General features: G+C 34.1%; 1 protein-coding gene across 3 annotated transcripts in view; it reads left to right on the top strand.

Annotated features, from left to right (window-relative positions):
* Nucleotides 1-841: 841 nt before the first annotated feature.
* LOC112780340 (replication protein A 70 kDa DNA-binding subunit C-like) overlaps nt 842-18,251 on the top strand; it is a 22,687-nt gene continuing 5,277 nt past the window's right edge. The window contains exon 1 of one of the 3 annotated variants that reach the window (XM_072230084.1): nt 842-1,006. The gene's annotated coding sequence lies outside the window, so the exon portion shown is untranslated. The remainder of the gene's footprint in view (nt 1,007-18,251) is intronic. The other 2 variants (XM_072230071.1, XM_072230080.1) reach the window with 2 other exon arrangements.

The following is an 18,251-nucleotide window of genomic DNA, read 5'->3' as shown; positions in this document are numbered from 1 at the left end:
TGATCATTCCATGGTAGATAGTTATCCTCATCCAATCTCATAGCTATTGGACTAGAAAAGGCTTGCGCCACTTGCGCCAGAGACATTGTTGTAGAAGCAATGGGAGAGAGAGCTCTGATACTATATAGGTAGCAAGCCAGAGAGAATAGAGAAAGAGTAAAGTTCTGTGAATATGTAAGGAATGAATTGATAACAATCTAAATCATGTAATTACATGTGTATCTCATTATATATAGTTACAGCGAATGCTGATTAGGACAGTAACAAACTCACTAATAAATTATTAGTAATTCTAACAATAAGCTAACAATAAGCTAACTTCCTTTCAAGAAATGACACCATAAAAATTGTATAGCCAAAAATCTTTTAGAATTCAACATAAAGTAATAAGTATTATTTAATTTTTTTCCTTCAATTAGATCGAATAATGTTATCAAAAAATAGTTGTTTGTGTTTGTAGGTTCAATAAAAAAAATCTTATGTGTTTCAATTTTATTGCTCTATTTTTAATTATAATATTTAGACACATATAAACCATATAATATGTTATATATTATTTTATTTATGTGCAAGCATCTTATTATATATGGTATATAATTATGTCATATAACTATTTTAATTATTTATATATTTTTCTCTTATTATTTGTTAATTATATGAACAGAATTGCTAAAAAGATTTAGAATTATTACTTATAAAATAAAATAAAAATTAATTATTAAATTAAATAATATCACTCAAGTATTTAGTGCATATAAATGTAAATGCAATTCACGAGTCTCTATTCATATTTGTTATGAAATTTTCCTTGACTGTCATATCCAAATTTAGAGTTTGGATGTTTCTGGTGGTGGCTGGTATTAATTGGTAGATTAATGTCGTCTCGCGGTCTCTTCCCTATCCAATAATCCACTCTTTTCGATCTCTTTCCGTCACTTCTTCTGTGCTCTATCTCTTTTTTGCTCCTCTGTCTTATCTTATGTGGCTCTCTACTCCTCTTCTCTTGGTATGTTTTTAGATTGTGTTTCTTAATTTTGATATGTATTTGAATTTTGTTTTGACTCTTTTTTGTCTTTTGATCTTTGTTTGGGGATCCTTTTGGGAGCTTCATGCTCTACTATTAACTTAATATTAACATAATTATTTTTCTTCCTTTAACTTAATTTTTTTAAAATAAATAATAAATTATCTTTTTATGACATATCTTATTATTATTAAATAAAATAAGTTAGCTTATTATAGTTAAACTCTTAATCTAACCTATATTTTAATAACTTAATCAACTAACTATGATATAACTTTTTCTACAAATTATAAAATCACTATGGAAGTTCTACTATATAATTAATAACTAAATATACTAATAAGTAATTCTTATTACTATTTATAGTAATTAGCCTAGCGATATAAATTTTAGGGTTCACTAGTTGAAAATAAAAGTTTGTATAAGGAGAGTTTTTTAGTGGCAAAGAATATAATGGTTAAAAATGACTAAGTTTTGACTGACTTATATAAAAAGAACAACTGACAACACTATTGAAATTGCTTTGATACTGTAAGTTTCAAAAGTTCACCGTTGTTGGGTACAACCATAATTATATTTCTAAAAAAGACCTCCATATATATGGATTTTATATGTAATTGGACAAAGACAAACATCAAACAATTACTACTCTTTTTTAAAAAAAAAATTGATCTAATATAAGGTGTTATCTAATTCTTCTTAACAAAATGTTTTCTCAAATTATTAAAGTTATCTTTTTTCAAAAAAAGTTTATTATTTAATTAGACAAAATATATTTTGAAAATAAAAATTCCATTAAAGTGATGAGAGTCATTTTAATGGTTGCGTACATAATTACTATTTACTATTAATTGAAAAATATTAGCTAGGTGTTTGTATTATATATTTTAAATTATGAAAAAGATAAATTTAAAATATGCGTAAACAATTTTTTATTAAATATACCACATGTTGTTATAAAATTGTTTTACAATTATTCACGTTATTTTATTAAACTATGCTACTATTTTTGTTAGAGAAATGTTAAGGGATCATCAAAATTTATTATTTTTAGCTATTATTTAATTATAAATTTAATTTTTTTAGTGTAGTTTTTTTAGTCTAGTAATCCAACAACATACTTTATCTCATATTTTTATACATTGATAGCTAAATAATGATAAAAAATAATAAATTTTGATACTCTTCTAACATTTCTCTTCTCATTATTTTATTCTAGAAATTGAAAAAACCAAAAGTGCAATTAAAATTTTAAACAAAATAAAAGAAATTAAACATTTTTATTTTTTTTGACAAAATAAAATAGTAGAGGTAGATGAAGCAATAAAATTTATTAGTTTAATGAATAATTTGCTTTTTCTTTTTTATTTCCTTTTTTTTGGACTTGGTTCAAGGTTTACAAAGACAAATCTGACTCCAAGAATTGTTAAGTTCTGACTGACCTATGAATTATATGAGAGTATATATTTATAAAGTGTCTAAATTTTATAAAAAATATTATTACTTTGAATAAAAATAACTATTAAATAGTATTGTTGATATTATCATAGTTATTATTATTTTTGTTCTTGGTATTATTATTATTATTATTATTATTATTATTATTATTATTATTATTAAAAGAGAAATTTTTGGAGATTATCAATTTTTAGTTGTTTTGGTCATCTTTTGGTCAATATAAATACTAAATTATCTTTAACAGATAAATTTTATTAATTTATAGGTTCAAATTCTGAAAAATTTGGATGCAAATGGTAATGATTCATGTGTGCAAAATTTTGATAAACATAGGTGCAAACTATATGCTTATTGTGTGTAAAATTTCTTTAAATATGAGTACAAATTATTATCGGTTAAGTGCTTGCCAAAAATAATAATACTTGTTGGTCATTGGTGGACGAAATTGTGATTCCCTTTTTTCTTGTAATTGGATTTATACTCTGAGGGCATTGTTTATTTTCACAACTCCGTTCAACTAACCAGCAAGTGTACTGGGTCGTCCAAGTAATAAACCTTACGTGAGTAAGGGTCGAATCCACAGAGATTGTTGGTATGAAGCAAGCTATGGTCACCTTGCAAATCTCAGTTAGGCAGATTAAAATGGTTTATGGATTTAGAAAATAGAAATAATGAAAGGGATAAAGATACTTATGCAGATTCATTGGTAGGAATTTCAGATAAGCGGATGGAGATGCTGTAGAGCTCTTGGACGCCTGTTCTCCTACTCCTTCTACTCAGTTCTTCTTACTCCTTTCCATGGCAAACTTTGTATAGGGGTTCACCATCAACTGTGGCTACTTTCATTCCTCACGGGGAAATATCCTGTGCGGCTGTCACTCGCACAGCTAACCAGTCTGGAGACATCACCCATGGCTGATGGCTACATCCCATCCTCGCAGTGAAAACTATGCTAACGCACTCTGTCACAGTACGGCTAATCACCGGTTGGTTCCCGCTCCTACTGGAATAGAATCCCTCTTTTGCGTCTGTCACTAACGCCCAGCAGGTTAAAGTTTGAAGCACGTCACGGTCATTCATTACCGGAATCCTACTCGGAACACCACAGACAAGGTCGGACTTTCCGGATTCCCAGGATCCTACTCGGAATACCACAGACAAGTTGAGACTTTCCGGATCCTCATAAATGCCGCCATCTATCTAGCTTATACCACGAAGATTCTGTTGGGGAATCTAAGAGATATACATTCAAGCTCTGTTGCATGTAGAACGGAAGTGGTTGTCAATCACGCGCGTTCATAAGTGAGAATGATAATGAGGGTAATCTGACTCATTACATTCATCATGTTCTTGGGTACGAATGAATATCTTGGAATAAGAATAAAAGAGATTTGAATAAAAGATAATAGAATTTCATTAATACTTGAGGTACAACAGAGCTCCACACCCTTAATCTATGGTGTGCAGAAACTCCACCGTTGAAAATACATAAGCAAAGAGTTCAGGCATGGCCGAATGGCCAGCCCTCTCTAACGTGATCACAGGATTCAGAATACAATCCAGGATGTCTAATACAATAGATAAATGTCCTATATATACTAGACTAGCTACTAGGGTTTGCATGAGTAAGTAATTGATGCATAAATCCACTTCCGGGGCCCACTTGGTGTATGATTGGGCTGAGCTTGATCATTCCACGAGCTAAGGCATTTCTTGGCGTTAAACTTTGAGTTATGACGTGTTTTGGGCGTTTAACTCCGGATCATGACGTTTTTCTGGCGTTTAACTCCAGACAGCAGCGTGTACTTGGCGTTTAACGCCAAGTTACGTCGTCATTCTTCGAATAAAGTATGGACTATTATATATTGCTGGAAAGCCCTGGATGTCTACTTTCCAACGCCGTTGAGAGCACGCCAATTGGAGTTCTGTAGCTCCAGAAAATCCATTCCGAGTGCAGCGAGGTCAGATTCCAACAGCATCAGCAGTCCTTTTGTCAGCCTTCTTCAGAGTTTTGCTCAAATCCCTCAATTTCAGTCAGAATTTACCTGAAATCACAGAAAAACACACAAACTCATAGTAAAGTCCAGAAATGTGAATTTAACATAAAAACTAATGAAAACATCCCTAAAAGTAGCTCAAACTCACTAAAAACTATATGAAAACAATGCCAAAAAGCGTATAAATTATCCGCTCATCACAACACCAAACTTAAATTGTTGCTTGTCCCCAAGCAACTGAAAATCAAATAGGATAAAAAGAAGAGAATATACTATAAATTCCAAAATATCAATGAATATTAATTTAATTACATGAGCGGGACTTGTAGCTTTTTGCTTCTGAACAGTTTTGGCATCTCACTTTTTCCTTTGAAGTTTAGAGTGATTGGCTTCTCTAGGAACTTAGAATTTCAGATAGTGTTATTGACTTTCCTAGTTAGGCATGTTGATTCTTGAACACAGCTACTTTATGAGTCTTGGCTGTGGCCCTAAGCACTTTGTCTTCCAGTATTACCACCGGATACACAAATGCCACAGACACATAACTGGGTGAACCTTTTCAGATTGTGACTTAGCTTTGCTAAAGTCCCCAGTTAGTGGTGTCCAGAGCTCTTAAGCACACTCTTTAGCTTTGGATCACGACTTTAACCACTCAGTCTCAAGCTTTTCACTTGGACCTTCATGACACAAGCACATGAATAGGGACAGCTTGATTTAGCCGCTTAGGCCTGGATTTAATTTCCTTGGGCCCTCCTATCCATTGATGCTCAAAGCCTTGGATCTTTGCTAAAATTTTCGCCACTTTTTTTTTTGCTGCTTTTTCTTGCTTCAAGAATCAATTTCATGATGTTTTTCAGATCATCAATAACATTTCTCTTTGTTCATCATTCTTTCAAGAGCCAACAATTTTAACACTCATAGACAACAAGATCAAAAATATGCACTGTTCATTCATTCATTCAGAAAACAAAAATTATTGCCACCACATCAATATAATTAAATTAAATTCACTAATAATTTCGAAAATTATGTACTTCTTGTTCTTTTGAATTAAAACATTTTTCTTTTAAGAGAGGTGAAAGACTAATGGATTTTATTCATAGCTTTTAGGCATGGTTACACACTAATGATCATGAAGTAGAGACACAAAAATATAGATAAACATAACACTTAAAAACCGAAAACAGAAAGAAAATAAAGAACAAGGAATGAATCCACCTCTAGTGGCGTCTTCTTCTTGAAGGACCAATGATGTTCTTCAATTCTTCTATATCCCTTCCTTGCCTTTGTTGCTCCTCCCTCATAGCTCTTTGATCTTCTCTTATTTCTTGGAGAGTGAGGGCGTGTTCATGGTGTTCCACCCTTAGTTGTTCAACATTATGACTCAAGTCTTCCAAAGAGGTACTAAGTTGCTCCCAATAGTTGTTGGGAGGAAAGTGCATTCCTTGAGGCATTTGTTGATGATGAACTTCCTCATGTTCTTCTTGAGGGCCGTGAGGAACTTCTCTTGTTTGCTCCATCCTTTTCTTGGTGATGGGCTTGTCTTCTTCAATGGAGACATCTCCATCTATGATAACTCCGGCTGAATAACATAGATGGCATATGAGGTGGGGGAAGGCTAGCCGTGCCATGTATGAAGGCTTGTCAGCTATTTTGTAGAGTTCATTGGCTATGACTTCATGAACCTCTACTTCCTCTCCAGTCATGATGCTATGAATCATGATGGCCCGATCCACAGTAACTTCAGATCGGTTGCTTGTAGGGATGATGGATCTTTGGATGAACTCCAACCATCCTCTAGCTACAGGCTTGAGGTCCAGTCTTCTTAGTTGGACTGGTTTGCCTTTGGAGTCTACTCTCCATTGGGTGCCTTCCACACAAATGTCCGCAAGGACTTGGTCCAACCTTTGATTAAAGTTGACCCTTCTTGTGTAGGGGCGTTCATCACCTTGCATCATGGGTAAATGAAACGCCAACCTCACATTTTCCGGACTGAAATCTAAGTATTTCCCCCGAACCATTGTGAGGTAGTTCTTTGGATTCGGGTTCATACTTTGATCATGGTTCCTAGTGATCCATGCATTAGCATAGAACTCTTGAACCATCAATAATCCGACTTGTTGCATGGGGTTGGTTATGACTTCCCATCCTCTTCTTTGGATCTCATGTCGGATTTCCGGATACTCATTCTTTTTGAGCTTGAAAGGGACCTTGGGGATCACCTTTTTCTTTGCCACAACATCATAGAAGTGGTCTTGATGGCTTTTGGAGATGAATCTCTCCTTCTCCCATGATTCGGAAGTGGAAGCTTTTGCCTTCCCTTTTCCTTTTCTTGAGGAAACTCCGGTCTTGGGTGCCATTGATGGTGAATGAAAAATAAAAAGCTTAGGCTTTTTACCACACCAAACTTAAAATTTGCTCGTCCTCGAGCAAAAAAGAAAAGAAGAGTAGAAGAAGAAGAAGAGAATTTGGGTAGAGAAGGAGAGGAGGGGGTTCGGCTATATGAGAGAAGAAGGGGTTGTTGTTGTGTGAAAATGAAGAAGAAAGGAGAGGTATTTATAGGGAGGGGGGAGGGTTAGGTTTCGGCCATTTTGGGTGGGAAAGGGTGGGAAATTGAATTTGAATGTAATGGAGGTAGGTGGGGTTTATGGGGAAGAGGAGGTTGATGTGAATGGTGCATGGTGTAATTGGGAAGAGGAATTGATGTGATTGGTAAAGGTTTTGGGAAGGGTGACATTGAAAATGAGATTTGGATTAGGAGAGTGTGATTAGGATTAAAAGAAAAGGTAGGTGGGGATCCTGTGGGGTCCACAGATCCTGAGGTGGGGATCCTGTGGGGTCCACAGGTCCTGAGGTGAAAAGAAATACCATTCCTTCACCCTATAGGCGTGTAAATTGCCTTCATGCATCATTCTGGCGTTCAAACGCCCATTGGTGCATGTTCTGGGCGTTAAACGCCCATGTGATGCTTGTTTCTGGCGTTGAACGCCAGTTTCAAGCTTGTTTCTGGCGTTCAGCGCCAGATTGTCCTCTGCGTGCGCATCCTGGCGTTAAACGCCAGGATGTAGCTTGTTTTGGGCATTCAGCGCCAGGAAGATGCTCTGTTCTGGCGTTGAACGCCCGCCAGATGCATCTTCTGGGCGTTGAACGCCAGCCCGTGCGTCCTCCAGGGTGAAAAATTTTTTTTCTTCTGTTTTTGACTCTGTTTTTAATTTTTTTGATTTTTTTTTCGTGACTCCTCATGATCATGTACCTAATTCAACACAAAATAACAAAGAAACAAAATAAAATAAAATTAGATAAATAAAATTGGGTTGCCTCCCAACAAGCGCTTCTTTAATGTCAGTAGCTTGGCAGTGGCTCTCAGGGAGCCACAGAGCAATCAAGTCAATGTTGTCTAGTCCCAACACCAAACTTAGAGTTTGGATATGGGGTTTGAACACCAAACTTAGAGTTTGGTTGTGGCTTCACAACACCAAACTTAGAGTCTGACTGTGTGGACTCTTCTTGACCTTGAACTGAGAGAAGCTCTTCATGCTTACTCTCTTTTGTCACAGAGGGATGGCCATGTGCTTGAAACACAAGATATTCTCCATTTAATTGAAGGACTAGCTCACCTCTATTGACATCTATCACAGCTCCTGCTGTGGCTAGGAAAGGTCTTCCTAGGATGATGCATTCATCATCTTCCTTCCTAGTATCTAGGATTATGAAATCAGTAGGGATGTAAAGGCCTTCAACCTTTACTAGCACGTCCTCTACTATCCCATGAGCTTCTCTCATGGACTTGTCTGCCAATTGTAATGAGAACAAGGCAGGTTGTACCTCAATGATCCCTAGCTTCTCCATTACAGAGAGTGGCATAAGGTTTATTCCTGACCCAAGGTCACATAGAGCTTTTTCAAAGCTCATGGTGCCAATGGTGCAAGGTATTAAGAACTTGCCAGGATCTTGTCTCTTTTGAGGTAGAGTTTCCTGAGTCCAAGTATCCAAATCACTAATGAGCAAGGGAGGTTCACTTTCCCAAGTCTCATTACCTAATAGCTTGGCATTCAGTTTCATGATAGCTCCTAGGTATTGAGCAACTTGCTCTTCAGTCACATCTTCATCCTCTTCAGAGGATGAATAATAGTCAGAGCTCATGAATGGCAGAAGGAGATTTAGTGGAATCTCTATGGTCTCTGTGTGAGCCTCAGATTCCTCAGGATCCTTATTAGGAAGCTCCTTCTTGCTTGGAGGACGTCCCAGGAGGTCTTCCTCACTGGGATTTTTGTCCTCCTCCTCCTTTGTGCATTCGGCCATGTTGACTAAATCAATGGCTTTGCACTCTCCTTTTGGATTTTCTTCTGTATTGCTTGGGAGAGTACTGGGAGGAGTTTCAATAACTTTCTTACTCAGCTGGCCTACTTGTGCCTCCAAATTCCTAATGGAGGATCTTGTTTCATTCATGAAACTGAAAGTGGCCTTTGACAGATCAGAGACTATATTGGCTAAATTGGAATTATTTTGTTCAGAGTTCTCTGTCTGTTGCTGAGAAGATGATGGATATGGCTTACTATTGCCTAGCCTATTGCGTCCACCATTGTTAAAACCTTGTTGAGGTTTTTGTTGATCCTTCCATGAGAAATTTGGATGATTTCTCCATGATGAGTTATAGGTGTTTCCATAAGGTTCACCTAAGTAATTAACCTCTGCCATGGCAGGGTTCTCAGGATCATAAGCTTCTTCAGAAGCTACTTCTCTAGTACTGTTGGATGCATGTTGCAATCCATTCAGATTTTGAGAGATTATGTTGACTTGTTGAGTCAACACTTTGTTTTGAGCCAATATGGCATTCAGAGCATCAATTTCAAGAACTCCTTTCTTCTGAGGGACCCCATTATTCACGGAATTCCTCTCAGAGGTGTACATGAACTGGTTGTTTGCAACCATGTCAATGAGTTCTTGAGCCTCTTCAGGCGTTTTCTTTAGGTGAATAGATCCACCTGCAGAATGGTCCAATGACATTTTCGAAAATTCAGAGAGACCATAATAGAATATATCTAATAGGGTCCACTCTGAAAACATGTCAGATGGACATCTCTTGGTCAGCTGCTTGTATCTTTCCCAAGCTTCATAGAGGGATTCACCATCTTTTTGCTTGAAGGTTTGAACATCCACTCTTAGCTTGCTCAGCTTTTGAGGAGGAAAGAATTTATCCAAGAAGGCAGTGACCAGCTTATCCCAGGAGTCCAGGCTATCCTTAGGTTGTGAATCCAACCATATTCTAGCTCTGTCTCTTACAGCAAAAGGGAAAAGCATGAGTCTGTAGACTTCAGGATTAACTCCATTTGTCTTTACAGTATCACAGACCTGCAAGAACTCAGTTAAGAACTGATAAGGATCTTCAGATGGAAGTCCATAAAACTTGCAGTTTTGTTGCATTAATGCAACTAGTTGAGGCTTAAGCTCAAAGTTATTGGCTCCAATGGCAGGAATGGAGATGCTTCTTCCATCAAACTTGGATGTTGGCTTTGTGAAGTCACCAAGCATTCTCCTTGCATTATTATTATCATTATTTTCGGCTGCCATCTCCTTCTCTTGTTCGAAAATTTCTGAAAGGTTATTTCTGGATTGTTGTAATTTAGCTTCTCTAAATTTTCTCTTCAGAGTCCTTTCAGGTTCTGGATCAGCTTCAACAAGAGTGCCTTTATCCTTGTTCCTGCTCATAAGAAAGAGAAGAAAACAAGAAAAGAAAAAGGAATCCTCTATGTCACAGTATAAAGATTCCTTTATGTTAGTAGAAGAAGAAAGGGGTAGAAGAAAGAAGAGGGATGGATTCGGATTTTGGATGAAGAGAGGGGAAGAGAAGTGTTAGTAATTAATTAATTAAATAGAATAGGAAAAGAGAGGGAGAGGATTTTCGAAAATAATTTTTGAAAACAGGTTAGTGATTTTCGAAAATTAAAGATAAGATGAGATTAAAATTAAAATTTAAAACAAAAAGAATTTTTGAAAAAGAGAGGGAGAATTTTCGAAAATTAGAAAGGGAAGAGTAGTTAGATGGTTTTGAAAAAGATAAGAAACAAACAAAAAGTTAGTTAGTTGATTGAAAAAGATTTGAAATCAAATTTTGAAAAAAAAGATAAGAAGATAAGAAGTTAGATAAGATATCTTGAAATCAAATTTTGAAAAAGATAAATTTTTGAAAAAGATAAGATAAAAGATAAAATGATATATTTGAAAAAGATATTTTGAAAAAGATTTAATTTTAAAATTGACTTAACTAACAAGAAACTACAAGATAAGATTCTAGAACTTAAAGATTGAACCTTTCTTAACAAGAAAGTAACAAACTTCAAATTTTTGAACCAATCACATTAATTGTTAGCTAATTTTCGAAAATTTGATATAAAGATAAGAAAAAGATTTTTGAAAATATTTTGAAAATTAATTTTGAAATTTTCGAAAATTATATAAAAAAATGAAAAAGATATGATTTTTGAAAAAGATTTTGAAAAGATAAGATTTTTTTAAAATTGAAATTTTGACTTGACTTGTAAGAAACAACTAATTTTAAAAATTTTTGACCAAGTCAACCCAAAATTTCGAAATTTTAGAGAGAAATAAGGAAAAGATATTTTTTTTTTTGATTTTTGAATTTTAAAGAAAAACACAAAAAATGACCCAAAACATGAAAATTTTGGATCAAGACACAAGATGCATGCAAGAATGCTATGAATGTCAAGATGAACACCAAGAACACTTTGAAGATCATGATGAACATCAAGAACATAATTTTGAAAGATTTTTGATGCAAAGAAAACATGCAAGACACCAAACTTAGAAATCTTTAATGCATGGAAAATATGAATGCAAAAATGCATATGAAAAACAACAAAAGACACAAAACAAGAAATCATCAAGATCAAACAAGAAGACTTGTCAAGAACAACTTGAAGATCATGAAGAACACTATGAATGCATGAGATTTTCGAAAAATTGCAAGAAAAAATTTTAAAGCATGCAATTGACACCAAACTTAAAAATTAACACAATACTCAAACAAGAAACACAAAATATTTTTGATTTTTATGATTTTCTAAATTTTTTTTTTCGAAAATATTTTGGAAAAAAAACGAAAAAATAAAAGAAAAATTTTGGAAAAAGATTTTTGGAAAGAAAATTACCTAATCTGAGCAACAAGATGAACCGTCAGTTGTCCATACTCGAACAATCCCCGGCAACGGCGCCAAAAACTTGGTGGACGAAATTGTGATTCCCTTTTTTCTTGTAATTGGATTTATACTCTGAGGGCATTGTTTATTTTCACAACTCCGTTCAACTAACCAGCAAGTGTACTGGGTCGTCCAAGTAATAAACCTTACGTGAGTAAAGGTCGAATCCACAGAGATTGTTGGTATGAAGCAAGCTATGGTCACCTTGCAAATCTCAGTTAGGCAGATTAAAATGGTTTATGGATTTAGAAAATAGAAATAATGAAAGGGATAAAGATACTTATGCAGATTCATTGGTAGGAATTTCAGATAAGCGGATGGAGATGCTGTAGAGCTCTTGGACGCCTGTTCTCCTACTCCTTCTACTCAGTTCTTCTTACTCCTTTCCATGGCAAGCTTTGTATAGGGGTTCACCATCAACTGTGGCTACTTTCATTCCTCACGGGGAAATATCCTGTGCGGCTGTCACTCGCACAGCTAACCAGTCTGGAGGCATCACCCATGGCTGATGGCTACATTCCATCCTCGCAGTGAAAACTATGCTAACGCACTCTGTCACAGTACGGCTAATCACCGGTTGGTTCCCGCTCCTACTGGAATAGAATCCCTCTTTTGCGTCTGTCACTAACGCCCAGCAGGTTAAAGTTTGAAGCACGTCACGGTCATTCATTACCGGAATCCTACTCGGAACACCACAGACAAGGTCGGACTTTCCGGATTCCCAGGATCCTACTCGGAATACCACAGACAAGGTGAGACTTTCCGGATCCTCATAAATGCCGCCATCTATCTAGCTTATACCACGAAGATTCTGTTGGGGAATCTAAGAGATATACATTCAAGCTCTGTTGCATGTAGAACGGAAGTGGTTGTCAATCACGCGCGTTCATAAGTGAGAATGATAATGAGGGTAATCTGACTCATTACATTCATCATGTTCTTGGGTACGAATGAATATCTTGGAATAAGAATAAAAGAGATTTGAATAAAAGATAATAGAATTTCATTAATACTTGAGGTACAACAGAGCTCCACACCCTTAATCTATGGTGTGCAGAAACTCCACCGTTGAAAATACATAAGCAAAGAGTTCAGGCATGGCCGAATGGCCAGCCCTCTCTAACGTGATCACAGGATTCAAAATACAATCCAGGATGTCTAATACAATAGATAAATGTCCTATATATACTAGACTAGCTACTAGGGTTTGCATGAGTAAGTAATTGATGCATAAATCCACTTCCGGGGCCCACTTGGTGTATGCTTGGGCTGAGCTTGATCATTCCACGAGCTAAGGCATTTCTTGGCATTAAACTTTGAGTTATGACGTGTTTTGGGCGTTTAACTCCAGATCATGACGTTTTTCTGGCGTTTAACTCCAGACAGCAGCGTGTACTTGGCGTTTAACGCCAAGTTACGTCGTCATTCTTCGAATAAAGTATGGACTATTATATATTGCTGGAAAGCCCTGGATGTCTACTTTCCAACGCCGTTGAGAGCGCGCCAATTGTAGTTCTGTAGCTCCAGAAAATCCATTCCGAGTGCAGGGAGGTCAGATTCCAACAGCATCAGCAGTCCTTTTGTCAGCCTTCTTCAGAGTTTTGCTCAAATCCCTCAATTTCAGTCAGAATTTACCTGAAATCACAGAAAAACACACAAACTCATAGTAAAGTCCAGAAATGTGAATTTAACATAAAAACTAATGAAAACATCCCTAAAAGTAGCTCAAACTCACTAAAAACTATATGAAAACAATGCCAAAAAACGTATAAATTATCCGCTCATCAGTCATGTAGCATTTTTCTTATTAAAAATATTCATAATAGTTTTTTTAATAAGATTTACTTTTTCACTTTGCCAATTCACTAAAACTGATATCTGTAAATCTTAAATTCATAATGTCATACTTTCAATAATTGACTTAAATAAACTAGTTAAAAATCAATCATATCAAATTATCTTAAAATTAAATGCATTGTTAATTTTTTTGTCCTCTCAATATTTATATAAAGCGTGATCCTTGTACAAGATTTTAAAAAACAAATATAATATAAAACCTGCAAAACTACCATAACTTGTGAAGTAAATTTGTTAATTTTTATCAACTTTTATGTCTTTTTAAGATATTAATTTGTATTATTTTTTTATTTAACTAAAAATTCTTCATTTTTTAATTAGTATATCTATGATTATGCATATTATTTGTTAATTTCATGATAGAAGTTTCAAAATTAAAGAAGAAATGGGAATTGACAAACACGAAACAAAGAATCACTCATATTATCTTAGAATATTCATGAAAAATTATGAAAAAAAGATATTTTAATTATAATTGTGTATAAAATATTTTTGTATTTATATTACCAAGGACAAATCTAGGATTTTTAATATGGAGGAGTCGAATTTTAGATAAACCTTTTAGCTTTTTTTTTAGATTTTTTTTCAATACATAAAAGCAATTTAGGAATAATATATGTTCGCGGTGCAGTTTGGTTCGATTTTTGAGAGAAATGTCATCCGATCCGATCGTCTAATTAAACTGCGGTTCGGTTTGGTTTAGTTTTTTTGTTGAGACCATCCGAACCAAACCAAATCAATCAAAATCGGTTTGGTTTGGTTCGGTTTGTTCGATTTTTTCGATCAATTCAAAAAAAAATACTACAATACTATTATAAATTACCAAAGCTGCAAGAACAAATTAAAAAGAACAGAATCAAACTAATTCATTGAATGGCATTACTGTAACAACACAAATACACAATCCACATCATTGACGAAACTAAACTTTCTTTTCAAGGTAATCATTCTCTAAGTACATAAATTCTTTTTTGGAGTTCTACTCTTTGTCTGCACAAAGATGTGGTACACAAGTATCCATATTTGCTCAACACACTTTCTATTATTTTTGAATTATTGCTAACAAAACTTTAAACAGATGCCATATTTAACATAGTACCTATAGAATGGAAATCTATGGAGTCGGCTATTAGACGTCTTTGATGTTCTGGCACAACAATTGCTTCTTCAAATTTAAGTTTCATAACAGCTTTTTCACACTCCTTCAATTTCTTTGATGCATCAGTGTCATTTGGGCACATTTTCTTGACTTATTTTAATATAAAAAAATCAGATCAAACACATTTGGACAGTATATGCTAAATAATATCATAAGTGAGGTAATTAAAGTTGTTATGAAAGGGCAGATTAAATAAATAAGAGAATTGCATGACTTTAAAGATCTCACAAACAACATCGAACAAAAAGAAATATTATTATTTTAGAAACATAAAAAATGAAAGCAATGAGTACCAACCTATATGTATTTAGCAATGTAGCAATACAACAATTTTATATTTAAATGAGCCATGACCTGCAACCTTTTTAAGAAAACAGACATTTATAATTGCATATAATTACCTGCTGAAAATCTTTTAGAGCCTCCTTGAATTTTCCCATAGCAAGATGAGCTGCACTTCACCTATAATACCCCTATAACAATTAATGAAAAAGAAAAAAATGACAACATTAATTCCGTTCCATACACTTTCGATATTTGCTATTCAAAAAAATACAACAAATTACCAAAACTGCAAGAATAAATTAGAAAGAACAGAACCAAAAATCCTAAACCAAAAATCATATAGCAAAATAAAAATAGAACCAATTATTAAAACCAGCAATGCCTGAACAAAACCTGATAAACTGAACAAAACCTGAACAATAAATTGATAACCCTAAATTGAACAATAAATCAGTAAGACCAAATTACCAACAATAAACTGAATAGATGGTAAACAGCAATACCAACAATAACCCTAAACTGAATAAACTGAACAATAACCAGCAATACCAATAATGCATCAGTAAACAGCAAATGGTAAACAACCAAAGATTACCTGAATAGATGGCTCGAGCTCCTTATTCACTTGAATCTGTAGCTGGGTGGGAGACTGGGAGGTGCTGTCTTGATCGTGGGTGGCCAGAACCCAGAAACGCTGCTGGGTGGAGGTGGCGAGGTCAGAGGTCCTGTGTTGATCATTGGTGCTGTCTGCTGTGTTGTCCTGTGGCTGTTGGGTCAGTGGGTGACTGGGTGGTGGCGAGGTGCTGTGTTGAGCTGGGTCTTCGTCTTCATGGTGCACCGGCGGTGGGAAATCTGCTTTGTTCGGCGGTGGGATTTGGAGGAAGGCTTCGAGACTCAAGGACACGGGTGGCTCAGGCTAGCTCCATGGTTGGGTGAGTGGGTGCACAGGTCGCAGAGGGCGAAATATGGTGCCTTGCGTGGTTAATGGTTAGGTTCCGATCTGGGATTTGGGGGTTATGTTTCGATTGGGGATTTGGGAAGGGACGCAGTCACGCAGCAGTAGCACACCACTAAGACTCGTTTGGGGGGGGGGTGGGGGTGGGGATGGGGTTGGTAGTTTTTAATTTTTAGGGTTTTTGGTAGAATCGGTTCAGTTCGGTTTGGTTAGGATTTTCATGGTAAAACCCAAAAACCGAACCAAACTGAGAAAAAACAGCAAAACAATATTTTTTCGATTTTTTCGATTTTCGGTTTCTTCGGTTTGGTTCATCGATTTAGTTTGGTCTGGATCGGTTTTGAACACCCCTAATATATAGTTATTGAATTGGCTTTATCCAAATATAAAAAAAAGATAAGCTAGTGTGCGTGACACATGTATATCTGGTTTACACTGTAAACGAGATATGTGTTTAATTAAAGCGTTTACAGTTTAAGTGAGATACATTAAGACAGATTTTTAACTGCTATAAAAGGATATGCAACCTTTGGCATTCTCCACATACATTTCATATCTTCTTCTGCTCCAGTTTTTGTCCAAAAAATAGGCAAAAATGTCCAAGATGGTAGCCACGTCTAATAGGGTGATAGTGGCCTCACTCAGTAGATAGAACGTGTGGGTCTTCGGATGGCATCGCTCCATGAATGTCGTGATCAGAGAGTTGTCGAATATGAAATCCCTGAGAGGCATCGTGTTGCCGAATTCAGCTCCCTCAGATACGGAACAATGATGTCGGATGGTGGAATCATGTGACTCACTCGTCGAGAGTAAAGTATCGTTTTGTCCGTAATGTTTGGGATAAGTTCCAAAATTGTCCCTAACATTTCAATAGTCCTATTTAATTTCTTAACGTTTCAAAATTGACTAAATGTTGTCCTGTCGTTAGGGATCTGTTAATAGAATTGGCGGCGAGACAAAATTAAGACGATTTTAAAATGTTAGGGATTTAAAATAGCACGAAAACGTTGGGAACAAAACGATACAGAGAAATAAATTTAATTTTATCTTTCAATAATATCAATTTTTACTGTACATAGTATTCAATTATTTAACAATTACCAAACTAGATATTAATACTAAATAAATTAGAAACATGTATAAAAAATAGCTAAACGTTTGACAATATCTACTACATATTAACTCTAATTAATAATTATGTAGTTAACAATTATATTAACAAAATGATAAATTCATGTAGAATTATTAATTAATATATAATCTGTTCTAATAAACAAATTGTATTCTAGTTCCACAATACCATACAGGCAATTACATTATATAAGATTAATAAACGTCAAATAATAAAATAACGCAAGTGGCTTGATAATGTCATGTCGCGTTCATTGTAAATAGATCCAATCATGTGCATTTATAACACAACTACATACTAAAAAAAATTATGAAGATCTATTTAGGTATGTGTTTTTTAATCATACACGTATGTATTTCACTTAAATAGAAGATCTATCTATTTAGACTATGAAATATATTTATGTATTATTTTTAAGCCATGCATATTGACGTACAATTTACTAATTTCATTAGAATATATTATAAAATATACTTAAGTTTGTTACGTAATTATAGTTTATTTACTGAAATGTTCAATTATTCTTTATAAAAAATATACTTAATTAATAATTATAAAATATTATTTATTTAAAATAAATGTATTTAAATAAAATTTAATTTATCATTAAATAAATTATTATTATAATGTTCAATATATTATCAAAATATTATTGGTAATAGTTTCTAGAGTAACATATTATTTATTAGTAAGTAATTGTATTATTATTCTATTGATAATATAAATTCAATATTATACAGTAAATATTCTATTAGATAATAATTTATTTCTAATATTATTTCCATGTTTATCTCAAAATACTAATAATCTAATTTTGACTTCAATTTATTTAAGATTAACTATTACTAAATTATATCTAAAGTATTGATTTAATTTTATTAGACAATTATTATTAACTAGAGATTAATATGTATTCACATTTATTTCATAATATCATATATGTGAAATATTCCTAATTTTTAGTTACTAAGATTTATATAATTTAATGTAATATAGTAAAATCTTATTTGATAACATAGTTTATCTATTTATATTTGTTCATACTGAAATATTACTTTAATGCCAATATTATAATTTATTGTAAGATAATATAATGTTATTTCATAATAAATAATTATTAATTTATAATATTAATCATATTAAATTTTATTGATAGTACTTAATTTA

This window comes from Arachis hypogaea, chromosome 3, assembly GCF_003086295.3.
Source record: "Arachis hypogaea cultivar Tifrunner chromosome 3, arahy.Tifrunner.gnm2.J5K5, whole genome shotgun sequence".
NCBI lineage: Eukaryota > Viridiplantae > Streptophyta > Magnoliopsida > Fabales > Fabaceae > Arachis > Arachis hypogaea.
This window is presented reverse-complemented; position numbering and strand designations above follow the sequence as displayed.